Below are 13,366 nucleotides of genomic sequence, written 5' to 3'. Positions count from 1 at the left end.
AAGAGTCTAAGTGACTAAGACAGCACAGCGCAGTGTATATATGTCAGTTCTGTTCTCCTAGTTTGTCCCACCCACCTCTGCTCGCCTCCCAAGTGGTAATTTAAAAAATGGGTGCCACTTTGTATGAGAGTAATTTTGTAGTTTCTTGAAGAAACCACAAAATTTCTCCTTTTCCTTCCCCTTCCTCTTCCACCTCTTCTTGCTGTGTGGTATTCTTGTCTTCTGTACTGGTTTGATATTAACACAGAACAGATTGCTATATTCTGACAATTTGATGAACATATCTAATATTTAGGAAGGACCATGGTTATCATCTATAAAGGGTCCTGTATTCTATGTATGAAGGATCTCAAGATTGCACAGAATGTTGTTTCCTGACAGAAAGAGAAATCTAGGGTGGCAGCATCAAACGTCTGTTCCTTTAGAGGGCCTTGCAGGCCTTGGTTCTCAGGTCAGCCAGCAGATACCACACATGCTCAGACTTTAGTAGCTCAAGAGAAGTAAAGGGTTAGGCTCCTCCTTGGTGGGGTAAGAAGAGAGGAAGAGAGCACACAGGATACCTGTGATTGTTCTACAGAGATTTTACTAAAAAAATCTAATAAAATTGCATTTTATGCTAAAATTTGCACAACAAATTTTAGGACAGATATCTGTAATTCACTGTAAAAACATTTAAAGAAATTCTGCCATTTACAGCAACATGGGCTTCCCTGGTAACCACTCAGCTGGTACAGAATCCACCTGCAATGCAGGAGACCCTGATTCGATCCCTGGGTGGGGAAGATCCCCTGGAGAAGGGATGGGCTACCCACTGCAGTATTCTTAGGCTTCCCTGGTGGCTCAGACAGTAAAGAATCTGCCTGCAATGCGGGAGACCTTCATTCGATCCCTGGGTTGGGAAAATCCCCTGGAGGAGAGCATGGCAACCCACTCTAGTTTTCTTACCTGGAGAATCCCCATGGACAGAGGAGCCTGGCGGGCTATAGTCCATGGGGTCGCAAAAAGCTGGACATGACTGAAGTGACTAAGTACAGCACAGCACAGCAACGTGGATAGACGTGGAGGGCTTTATGTTAATGAAGTCAGAGAAAGACAAATACCACATGGTATCACTTACATGTGGAATCTAAACAATCTAGTTAATGTAACAAAAAAGAAGCAGACTCACAGATACAGAAAACAAACTAGTGGGTACTGGCTGGGAGGGGAGGGTGGGTCAAGACAGGGGTAGAGGAGTAGGAGGTAAAAACTATTAGGCGTAAGGTAGGCTCAAGGATGTATAGTACAACACAGGAGAATATAGCCAATATTCTGTGATAACTGTAATGGAAAATAACCTTTAAAAACTGTATAAAAATAAAAAACTGCATTAATACAAATAAAAAGGATATGGAAAATTTAAGTAAAAATGAATTAATCTTTAAATTTTGGTAATCATTTCTTTATCTAACTTCATCTGCTTTCTTTTTTCCTTTTTGCTTCTCATTCAGTCTTCAGCCATTAATTGAATGATTGAAAGAAAGTTAAAGCTACAGGTTTTCATATGTGGAAAGGCCTTTTCTTAATGTCTTTGTTGATCTCATGCCGTTCTCTCCTGCTGCTCACATTAATTACTTTGCAGATGGCTCTAATTGACCCAGTAAAAGAACCTTATCTGTGTTCAGTCCTTCCCAGGCTTTAAAGACTCTGCAGCTTCTGAAGACGTAGAATGCAGTGCTTATGCTCAGCTCTTCCTAGTCTGAGTACTTGGTCCTAGAGTTCCCTTTCCTTAGGAGGTTTGAACTTCTCTGCTTAAACCTGTGTCCTGTCTGGTCCCGATCCTGCTTTTAAACACCATCACCCCATGCCTGATGCCCTAGCCACTGGACTTCTAGCCACTCCCAGAATATCCTCTCTGGCTGCACACTTTGATCCCTGTCTATGTTACCTGCTCTTTCCTGCCTACTTCCCTATCTGTATTTTGTCCTGAATCTACCCTGACCTTGTTTTCTTTTTTCTTTTTTTTTTTTCAGATTTATTTCTTTTTGGCTGCCCTGGGTCTTCATTGCTGCACATGCGTTTTCTGTAGTTATGGCAGGTGGAGGCTGCTCTCTAGTCGTCTCTCATTGCAGTGGCATCTCTTTTTGCAGAGCATGGTCTCTAGATGCGTGGGCTTAGTTGCTCCCAGGAAGCCCGGACCAGGGGTTGAACCTGTGTCCCCTGCATTTGCAGGCGGATTCTTAACCACTAGACCACCAGGGAAGCCCTGGCCCTATTTTCTCATTGCAAAGCTCCCAATCATCTTGAAAGTGAAAGTCAGATCAGATCAGATCAGATCAGCCGCTCAGTCGTGTCCGACTCCTTGCGACCCCATGAATCGCAGCACGCCAGGCCTCCCTGTCCATCACCAACCCCCGGAGTTCACCCAGACTCATGTCCATCGAGTCAGTGATGCCATCCAGCCATCTCATCCTCTGTCGTCCCCTTCTCCTCCTGCCCCTAATCCCTCCCAGCATCAGAGTCTTTTCCAATGAGTCAACTCTGTGCATGAGGTGGCCAAAGTACTGGAGTTTCAGCTTTAGCATCAGTCCTTCCAATGAACACCCAGGACTGATCTCCTTCAGAATAGACTGGTTGGATCTCCTTGCAGTCCAAGGGACTCTCAGGAGTCTTCTCCAACACCACAGTTCAGAAGCATCAATTCTTCGGCGCTTAGCCTTCTTCACAGTCCAACTCTCACATCCATACATGACCACAGGAAAAACCATAGCCTTGACTAGACGAACCTGTGTCCAACTCTGCAACCTCATGGACTATTCAGTCCATGAAATTCTCCAGGCCAGAATACTGGAGTGGGTAGCCTTTCCCTTCTCCAGGGAATCTTCCCAACCCAGGGATCGAACCCAGGTCTCCCACATTGCAGGTGGATTCTCTATCAGCTGAGCCACAAGGGAAGCCCACCCAATCATCTTAGTTGAAATTAGTTTGCCCTTTTGGGGAAGCTTGATGGTTTACTGTTTATGATATTAGGGTATCTGCTGTCCAGTCTTATTTTAGCTGTGAGATTATAGTCACCTTGAGGGTAGGGATTGCAGTTTGTTTCTTTTCCTGTCCCCACCCCAACCTCCTTGTGTTCAGGGATTATTGATCACACTGAGTTGAGGGGACAGAAGTAGCCAGGCTAGCCGCTGCCCCCAGCGTGGTTGGTGGTAGTTGTCATCGCCTGTAACTCTTTTCTTTACCTGTGCTTGAGTTTGGTCACTATTTAATTAGTTAATTAATCAATCCTCTTCTTGAAGAGCTGTGTTTCCCTTCCTTTAAGAAAATATAACTTGTGGTTTCTCAAAGAAAATGTATATTCATTGTAAAACTTTAGGAATTATGGGTAAGGAAAGAAAGAAAAACCTTTGAAAATTCTACAGGAAGGAAGCCTACAATTATATTTGTGTATCTTTGCAGATTTTTTTTGTGTATGTGAATATACACATACAGACATACTTTTAAAAAGTTACTGAACATATCATAGTATTTTCTTATTTGCTTTTTTTTTTGGATGTGGTATTATGAGCATTTTTCCCATGTTTTCAAGCATCTGTAAAAACATATTTTTTAAAATTTAGTTTTTATTAAAAATTTTTTTTTCTTATGTTTGGTTGCTCTGGGTCTTCACTGTGGCACGCAGCTTTTTCCTAGTTTTAGCCATACTTGGGGGCTTCTCTAGTTGTGGAGTTCAGGCTCTAAGCACGTGGGCTTAGTTGCCCTGCCACATGTGGGAACTTAGTTCCCTGACCAAGGAATCGAACCCGAGTCCCCTGCATTGGAAGGCAGATTCTTAACCACTGGACCACCAACAAAGACCCCTGTAAAAACACATTTAAACCTATTCGCATTTACATCATCTGCAGAGAAGAGCTCCATGGGTATCTGTGTGTTTGTTTTTGTTTAGTTACTTCCTCAGGAAACCTTTATGAGTAGCACCTAAAAGGTTATAGAACTTATGGATTTAAGGCGAAAGTGCTTTCAGGACTTTTAATGGCTATTGTAAGTTGGCCCTGCGTGCTCAGTGGTGTGTCCAACACTTGGTGGCCTCCTGGACTGCAGCCCGCCAGGCTTCTCTGTCCATGGGATTTTCCAGGGAAGAATACTGGAGTGGGTTGCTGTTTACTTCTCCAGAGGATCTTCCTGACCCAGGGATCGAACCCAATGTCTCCTACATTTGCAGGAGAGTCACCTGGCAAGTTCAAATTGCCTCCTAGAAAAGCATACTAGTTCATGTTCCCAACAGTACTGAAGTGCCAATTTAGCTCCAAATCTAGCTCCTATTACTCATTTTTTATTTTCTAAACTGGTGGGAGAAAATGGTCTCTTACAGCAGTTTTGATTTACAGGTGTTTTATTACTAATACAATGGTAGATTTGTATATAATTCATCACCATTAGCATTTGCTTTCTTTTTTCTGTGGACTGCATTTTGTACATAAAATTTTGTGTATCATCTGCCCATGTCATTTGCCTTCTTTTTGTTGGGTTGTTTGTTTTTGTTTTGGCTCCTTAAAAAATAGCAACTCTTTGTTTTTCATGTGCTTATTTTTTCTCAGTTTGCCTTGACATTGTTTATGATATTTTAAAATTTAACTTGTGGAAATTTAAAAAAAATGTATAGTCTTATCTGTTACTAAAGTTATTTCTGAGTTTAAGATCATGCACTAAGCAGTCTCTTCTTCCTACCATTCAGTTATATTTTTTATAGTAAATTTATTTTAAAACATACATACCTTTAATGTATATATTGTTATTTGGTGTAAGATCTACTGTAGGGATCTAATTTTCCCCAAAAGTTTAGTCAGTTGTTCCAAACCTATTTATTCTTTATTGATTTTCTTCTTTACCAATTTAAAATGTCATTATTTTCATGTATTAAATCTTTTATATGAACTGTACTTTCTGTTTGTCCTTTGGAGTGTCCATCTAATCAGGCCAGTGCTCGGTATTTCCTTTACTGTTGTAGTAATGTAAGGTCCTATTGTTATCCCTCTTTTGAAACCGAACGGGTTGTCATAAACATTTATTCTTTAAAATAAACTTTAAAATACTTTTGTCAAGTTAAACAAACTTTCTGAGATTTTGTTTGGAATTACATCAAAGGTATAGAGTATATGTTCATCTATACATATGTGTGTAAATATCCACATCCATAATACATGTATAACATTTGTTGCCACTGTTATCGTTGTTAGTAGAAACTTTTCCCCTGGATTATTTCTAGGTTACTTTTGCTTGTGCACATAGAATTGTATTTTGTTTTTGCATGTATATCTTATCTTAGTTATCTAGTTATCTTAGTTAGCTCTTACTATTTCTGGTAGTCTTTCCATTCGTTTCATTTTTATCTTTTTGACTATTTCACCCATACCTGGGAAGAATGGACACTGTATAAATGAATGGAAAGTTTATCCCTATAGACTGAAAAATAAAAGAAGTAGGGAGATCTTGTCTTGGGAGATGACAAAAACTTTAGTTGGAAGGTAGTTTTTTCTTCTAGACAAAGTTCCAAGAAGGCAAGACTGATAATGGATCTATGTCTATTTCTGTAAAGTTTCACTGCACGTGAAGCCTGGTTTGATAGTTTTCTAAAGAAATATTGGGCAGGTCAGAAAAGAACGTGAATTAGCAATATTCAGCAAACTATAATATTCATTATCAATTTTGAAAATGGTACGCCAAAGCATTTCAGTTATGTATAACTGTGTTCAAAGATATGCTATCTTTATTTGGATTCACTTTTCCCTATGTTTAAAATTGTTCTTGTTTCATGACATATTGGGGTCAAACCACTTGTGTGAAAGTAGCTGCAGTTCTATCATAGAGGAATCTCAGAATTACTGATGTACTTACAGAGATAGTGGCAGCCACACTAAGAATGTGTTAACTCCCTCAAATCATGTGGCTTAAAAGTTAGGGAGGAGGAATTAAGCATCTTTCATTCTTATATGTGGTCTTTCCTTGTGGCTTAGCTGGTAAAGAATCCGCCTGCAATGTGTTCCCTGGGTTGGGAAGATCCTGTGGAGAAGGGAACAGCTACCCACTCCAGTATTTTGGCCTGGAGAATTCCATGGACTGTATAGTCCTTGGGGTCTCAAAGAGACATACGTGACTGAGCGACTTTCACTTTCACTTTCATTCTTGGGTAATGTAAAATGTCTCTGTTGATTGATGCTACTCCTCTGAGAACTCTTTTAAAAAAAATTTATTTGTTTTTAATTGAAGGATAATTGCTTTACAATATTGTGTTGATTTCTGCCATATATCCACATGAACCAGACATATATATATATGTATATCCCCTCCGTCTTGAACCTCCCTGTCATCTCCCACCCCATCCCACTCCTCAGGTTGTCAGAGCACCGGTTGGAGCTCCTTGAGTCATACAGTAAATCCCCACTGGTTATCTATTTTACGTATGTTAGTGTTTACATTTCCATGCTCCTCTCTCCATTTGTCTAAGCCTCTGCTTCCCTCACTGTTTACACAAGTCTGTTCTCTATGTCTGCATCTCCATTGCTGCCCTGCACATAGGTTCATTAGTACTGTCTTTCTAGATTCCATATATGTGCTTTAGTATGTGATATTTGTTTTTCTCTTTCTGACTTACTTCACTCTGTGTAATAGGCTTAGGTTCATCCACCTCATTAGAACTGACTCAAATGCATTCCTTTTTTATGGCTCCTCAGAGGAGAACTCTTAATTGACTCCTTTTATCTGCTGATCAGGCCAGCTTGCATGGAGGTTCTCAGCTTTTACATCATCTCAGGTTTATCCCTTGGAGAAGGCAATGGCAACCCACTCCAGTCCTCTTGCCTGGAAAATCCCATGGACGGAGGAGCCTGGTAGGCTGCAGTCCATGGGGTCGCTAAGAGTCAGACATGACTGAGCGACTTCACTTTCACTTTTCCCTTTCATGCATTGGAGAAGGAAATGGCAACCCACTCCAGTGTTCTTGCCTGGAGAATCCCAGGGATGGGGGAGCCTGGTGGGCTGCTGTCCATGGGGTTGCACAGAAGCGACTTAGCAGCAGCAGCAGCGAGTTTATCCTTACTTCTCTGCTAATTCCTCTTCTCTCTACTGCCTTAACTATTAACTTAAAAGGTTTTAAGTTTCTTACTCTTATTGTGTTGACCAAAAAGTTAGTTACAGAAGAACTCAAACGAACTTTTTGGACAACCTAGTATTTTATATGGTGTTCTTAGCTGTATTATGGTGCACGGGCCATCGCTTATGAGTGCCTACACATTACAGTACTGCAGCCTCTCCTGTGGTTCAGGAACTCATTGAATTCCTGTGGTGACCCTCAGCGAAGCTCACATCTCTACAGCTTGCTTGTACTAGGAGTAGTCTCCGCCCCCAACTCCAATCCTGTGAAGTACGCCCACATTCTCCAGCCCTGGCCTAGCATGCCGTCACTGACTTAACACCAAGCCTCAATTCAACCTGCAATTACTTTCACCCACTTAACATATCATTTCTATACTCTCAAATCCAAACCTCTCCATGTCTACAATCTTTGAACACAGCTTTAAAATTCTCACTGTATTGTTTACACTCAAAGGAGTATATAGTTTCTAGCTGAAATAACTTTTGGTATTAAAAATTATTTCAGTTGGGTTGAGTCTAACTTTTTCTTAAAACTTGAGAAAAGTGGTGGTTGAAGAATCTTCTTACAATCTTTGTTGTTTTCACCATGAGGATAATAGTAAATTTACAAGCTTCCACTTGTATGAATGTACTAAGTTTAAAGTCTATATCTCTCCTCATTACAATTCAGAGTGATAATTTAATGAATTAAAAGTTAGGTGTATAAAAGGAAAAAAGTAAAACTGATGGAAAGAGGGAGCAGGCATGGTGCTTTGTTGTCCAAAACTGTTCTCCTTGATGCCCCATGAAGCTGAGACTCTCCATAGTGCTCAGCATTTATTGTTATCAAATAAATGAATATGTTACCAACCTGGGTCCTTGGACTTTTTCATCAGTAGAAATTGATAAGAGGGCAGATGAGAATTCCAGGCAAGGCTTTATTGAAACTTGTGCTGTAGCATGAGAGAGCGAAAACAAGTAACAGGTACTCTTGCTTGCTCTCCACGGAGGGCAGGCTGGTTCCTCAAATAGGGTGAGGGGAGGGTGCACCAGTGAGTGGGTGGGGCTGGAGGGGTAGCTTAGGAGGTCTGCCTACCCCGTTGCTGATGCTGCGTGCAGGGATCACATGCAGTACCTTGCTTTTGCTCCCAGCACCTCCATCATGGTAGTTGGTTCGTGGCCTTTTTGTATGTTATTGCTCATAATTGCTCCCACCGCAGCAGGCGTGTAGTTATTTTTAGTCTCTTATGGTTTCTTGTATTTTGTTGTCCAGGTGCAAATTGCAAGCACCCTGGAAAAGGGTCCCAGGTCCCAGCCTACTTCAAGTGTAACGCCTGGTGGGCTGAAGGGCAGACCTCCAGGGTGAGTCTGTTAGGAGCCATGTAGGATGCTCAGGGATCCTAATACTGAGGAGTTAAAAGTTGTCAAGCAGAAGATAATCAGATGAGTGAATTTCCATTATGAAAATTGGCATCGGTGACACTCCTTTCTTTTCTAGACATAGTCTTTCACTGTTCACGCAAATATTGACCTCTGTTCCAGTCCTAGTGTGAAAACATATGGAAGTAATTTACATATTTTACCACCTCGAATGGAATTAGGATATTAGTGATACTGTTTCTTTAAGAGCAAAGACATTGAGTGGCAAGGAGAATGGCTGGTCAGGACCTGACAGGTCCAGTGTATTGTGGTGAATGTAGATTCACAGATTTCTGGTTTCTGCATCTCAAACTGCTCATTCTCCTCTGACGTACTTCCTGACGTCAAGTGGTGAGAGAGAGAGAGATCCTAAGTCTGTCCAAAAACAGTGGCCATGTAAAACCCAGAAGCAGCTGGAGAAGGAAACATGTTCACAGTCTACTGGCTTAGTAACATCTCAGCTTTGGGGTATTTTTCACCTTGTAGACTAGCCTAAACTTCTCTGTAGAACTTAATGTGTGTACCTGAAATTTGGCCCTTAGGCAGAGTAACCGTATGTCCCCATTTTTCCAGGACAGTCCTTCCTGGTTTATGTCTGTTGTCCTGGAATAATTATTAATATGCCTCTTTCTGTATCCTGATTTGGATGATAAATCATATGGCCAGCCAGTGCTTCAGCCTTGGTGCTTGCTACTGTTCTTCTAGACTTTTCCCCTAGCTCTGCTGGTGAAGGAATGCTGTATGGGCCTCAGGTCCCTCCAAAAGAGATTATTCTCAATTTCCTAATCAGAGGTGTAGACTGAGGGTTCATTTCATTAATTGCAGTGAATGCAGATTTCAAAACTGGAAGAGACTTTAGAGATCGGTAGTTTGACTACTTCTTCAAGGAAGTAAATGATCTTTAACTGACTTAGAACAAATGACTTTCTTGTGGTCTGATGTTTGTCTTTCCTAGTAGTCTTCCTTAGGGTGCAAGGGTCTTGTTCTCTATGTCATCTCTTTCTAAACAAATTAGTTTGCTTGATGAACCCACTCATAGCCTCTCATGACCAGGATGGTCCAAAAGAAAGCATATAGTTCTTTCTTTCTTTAAATGATTCAAGTTATTTTCCAAAGTCATTCACTCTTCTTCCTTAATGACTTTTCCAGGCTCTAGGGATTCTTGGTAAGTAACTTCCAGTTACTCAGATCCTCCCTTGGCTTTTCCATAATGAACCTCCCTGGAGGAATGTAAGGTATAGACTTTTGGAGTTTTGACCACCTGACTGTTCATATATCTTCTTTCATTAGACACACCATCTCAAACTCAAGGACGCCAACAGATATTTATATAGGCCAAACTTCTCTTTGTATGAATTTTCAATGTCTAGATCTTAATAGCAGTTCTCTCTGTATATTTGTTGATGATTCTGAAATTCTTTCAACATAAATTTATAAAACTTTTTCTTGTGATACATACTGGAATTAGGATCATTTTGAGCATGTTTCAAAATAAAGATGAAATCTGAGAATTAACAGTGTAATATTTTGTCTTTTACCCATGGTATGGTCTAATATAAAATGAGTGACTTTCCTAAGAGGCTGTTCTCCAAATCACGATGTAGGAACCTAGACGGCATCCACCTTGTAGCTATGCCATCTGGGACGTATGACTTCAGAATTCCAGGGAAGAGAGAGCTCTGATAGTCATGCCTGGATTTTAATGTTCAAACTGGAAGTGTGGACATCACTTCCACCCATATCTCTTGAGCCTAAATTCAATCTCTTGATCCCATCCTAAATGCTGGGAAAGCTATGAAATGTAGTCTTACCATGCCGGGAAGAAAGACAAAATGCGATTGGGTGGATACTCAGCATTATTTCTGCCACAGTCTCCTCCGTCATTGCTATGACTCTTGGTTCGTTGTCGTGTTTAAATAGTCTTGCCATTCTCTTGCTCTTGGAGTTCAGCATCTTCAAGGTGCTTACATCTGTTCTTCATATGTTGAATAAAATCATATTGTCTGACTTTAGAGTTCAGGTTCTCTTCACTACCTTTGTGCAGATTCACCATGAAGGTGCTGGGTGAGAGGATTCCATAACAATACCAAAAGAGAATTTCCTTATTCCAGCTCTTCCACTCTCTTCCATCTTGCTTTGAACTTCCATCCTACATTTATCTCTTTACTTCCAAAGGCCACCTCTCTTTCACCAGATAACCTGCATGAGAAGCACTATAGTAGCTGGGGTCTATAGCTTTTCTGTAACTTAAATGCCTAGAAAAAGGATGTATATTTCAGAATTTAAAATGTTCAGAAATTCCTTTTCATCAGTTCCCTCACATTATCAGATAACTCAGAACCAAACGCCTAGTTGGCTGATCATCAAAGTAAAATGACAGTTTATACTTGGAACCGTAATTGTTAAGTAGATCAGTATTGGACTGTTAGAACAGTCTGTTCCCGACAGGAAATTCTGCTAGGGAAACTGCAGAGGGCAGAGGTGGAGGGAAGGCCTTGGAGAGCATCTGCAGGCAGAGATTGCCAGACAGCTTATCTTCAGGCGTACAGAGATACAGATGACCTGCTTTTTCTTTGCAGGGTGTGGCTGGAGACAGGGCACCACACCACTAGCTGTTCAGTTCTTTTTCTCCAGTGTTACTTGTCCCTCACTGAAAAGTCTTGTTTTGAAATCACATTAAGACTTTTATAATGAGATTACATTTCAGTTGACATTAATTCACCTTCAGGAAGATTACAAATGCCATTTTAGGATGAGATGGCGAATCTCATACGTTTGTGCTGATTTGCTTAGTTTCGGTCTGGGAGAGTAGCATGCTTCATCCCACCTTTCCAGCACACGGTGTGGGCCTGGCATGGAGTGGATGTTCGTAGATGTTCGCTCACTCAGCAAATGTTGATTAGGCACCTGCTATGCACCAGCCATCATGCCAGGTGCTGGGGACACTGTGATAAGTGAAAGAAACCGTTTTAAGGCAGAGATGGCTCTGGTCAGACAGGAGGAAAGGGTGGTGCAAGTGAGGATGTGGTGCTGTTTATAGGAGGTGGGAGAGAGGAGCGCCTCTGTCACAGGGAGCATATGGTCTTAGGTCTGTCTCTATTTGTCATAGGCTCCTAGAAAAGTGGCTATTTCTCTTCTTTAAGATTCTCACATGTGGGAGATAGTAGAAATAGGTATGTCTGTGGTGGGCAAAAGACCTTGAAAAGAGAGAAATATGGTAAAGTGACCTTTATCATATCTAGTGGTTAGTGGTTAGAATGTTATTATCTGCTTTTGTAATTACAAGCAAAAGTAGGGGGTCTAAAATAGGCTTGTTTTCAACTGTTAGACATGCTCCAGGGATGGTGTGGTTGAGGATTTTGAAAATAATGAATTACCTGTAGAGAGAGGTAATTAAAATGCAGTTAGTGCAGCCTCTCTGCCTCGTGGTGTTGTGGAAATATTCCTGGGAGAAATGTTGTCATCAACAACCCTGCTTATGCACATTCACGGTGCTGACTTCATTAACTAGAACTGAAAGAAGTTTCTGCACTGTGTCGGGTTCTCCCAAGTATAGAGAGCTGAGAACTGTCATTGAAGAAAGTGAAAGTGAAAGTCGCTCAGCCGTGTCTGACTCTTTGCGACCTAATTCTCCAAGCCAGAATACTGGAGTGGGTAGCCTTTCTTCCCAACCCAGGGATTGAACCCAGGTTTCCCACATAGCAGGTGGATTTGCTACCAGCTGAGCCCCACAAGGGAAGCCCAAGAATACTGGAGTGGGTAGGCTATTCCTTCTCCAGCGGATCTTCCCAACCCATCAATCGAACAAGGGTCTCCTGCATTGTAGGCGGATTCTTTACCAGCTGAGCTACAAGGGAAGCCCCTGTCATTACTTCTGCTATTACTGAGATTTTGAGAAGGGAATGAGTAGATGGTACCGTAAGTTGTTAGTTTCAAATGTAGAATTTTCAATAGACACACATTTGATTAGTAATTTCAATAGAAAAACCTGTCCAAGATACAAGCATCTGCCTTATTTCTGTGTTGTTGTCCTTCAGCTCACACCAGAAACCAGGCTGGACCAGACGCTCATGTGACTCCCAGTTACTCTGTTGATTGGCTCCAAGCCTCCTCCAGACCCTCCACACTGGGTCATAGTAGAACCACATCAGGTGCAGCTCTCAAAATGATGCAAAATCCTTGAGTCCTCCCGTCCTTTTGTTAAAGAAGCAGTGTCGAGATTTCCCAACAAGAAAACCTACTGGTAGGCAGAGTTATGGAAGACAGAATGTCAGAGCAGGCCTTCCTGAGACATCGTCTGCTCCAGCCTTTTTTCTTACAGAAGAAATGGAGACCTAAATATAGGGCACGCCCTTGGCTCATGGTTGAATCTACTGTTGTCCTTCAGTTACCATTAGGACTAAGTGAGTTCTCCCTTGATAGTCCCTAGAACAGTGGCTGGGATGTAGTGAGTACTCGGTCAACGTGAGTGATGTCTTGTTACCATTATTTCTAGTGGTGCAGCTGAAACAGGAACCCAGATGCCCTAGCAATTCTGTGCTCATTTGGAGGCACCTATTTTGTATTTCCTACCTTGTATAAAGGGAAATGTGTTGGAGGAAGCTGAGTTAAAAATAGTGACAGCTGCAGTGCCCGTTACTGGGCACGTACTCAGCCCTGAGTTCTCATATGGGTGGTTTCATTTAATCCTGTTAGTGTCTATGCGATTCACACTCTATTGTCTTCGTGTGACTCATGTAAAGGCTGAGTTGGGTACCTTGCCCATGGTCACACTACTAATAAGGAGCTGGGCTAGGTTTTAAACCTTGCTCTGACTTCAAAATCTACGTTCTTAACT

The 13,366-nt window shown here is 41.5% G+C and overlaps 1 protein-coding gene across 8 annotated transcripts in view; it reads left to right on the top strand.

Moving 5' to 3' along the window:
* ADAM23 (ADAM metallopeptidase domain 23) overlaps positions 1-13,366 on the top strand; it is a 191,833-nt gene that overhangs the window by 88,380 nt on the left and 90,087 nt on the right. The window lies entirely within an intron of this gene.

This window comes from Bos grunniens, chromosome 2 (assembly GCF_055505025.1).
Source record: "Bos grunniens cultivar Pamir isolate PY7600 chromosome 2, Bosgru_T2T1.0, whole genome shotgun sequence".
Lineage (NCBI taxonomy): Eukaryota > Metazoa > Chordata > Mammalia > Artiodactyla > Bovidae > Bos > Bos grunniens.
Note: the sequence above shows the minus strand (reverse complement) of the source record. Positions and strands in the feature narration are given on the sequence as shown.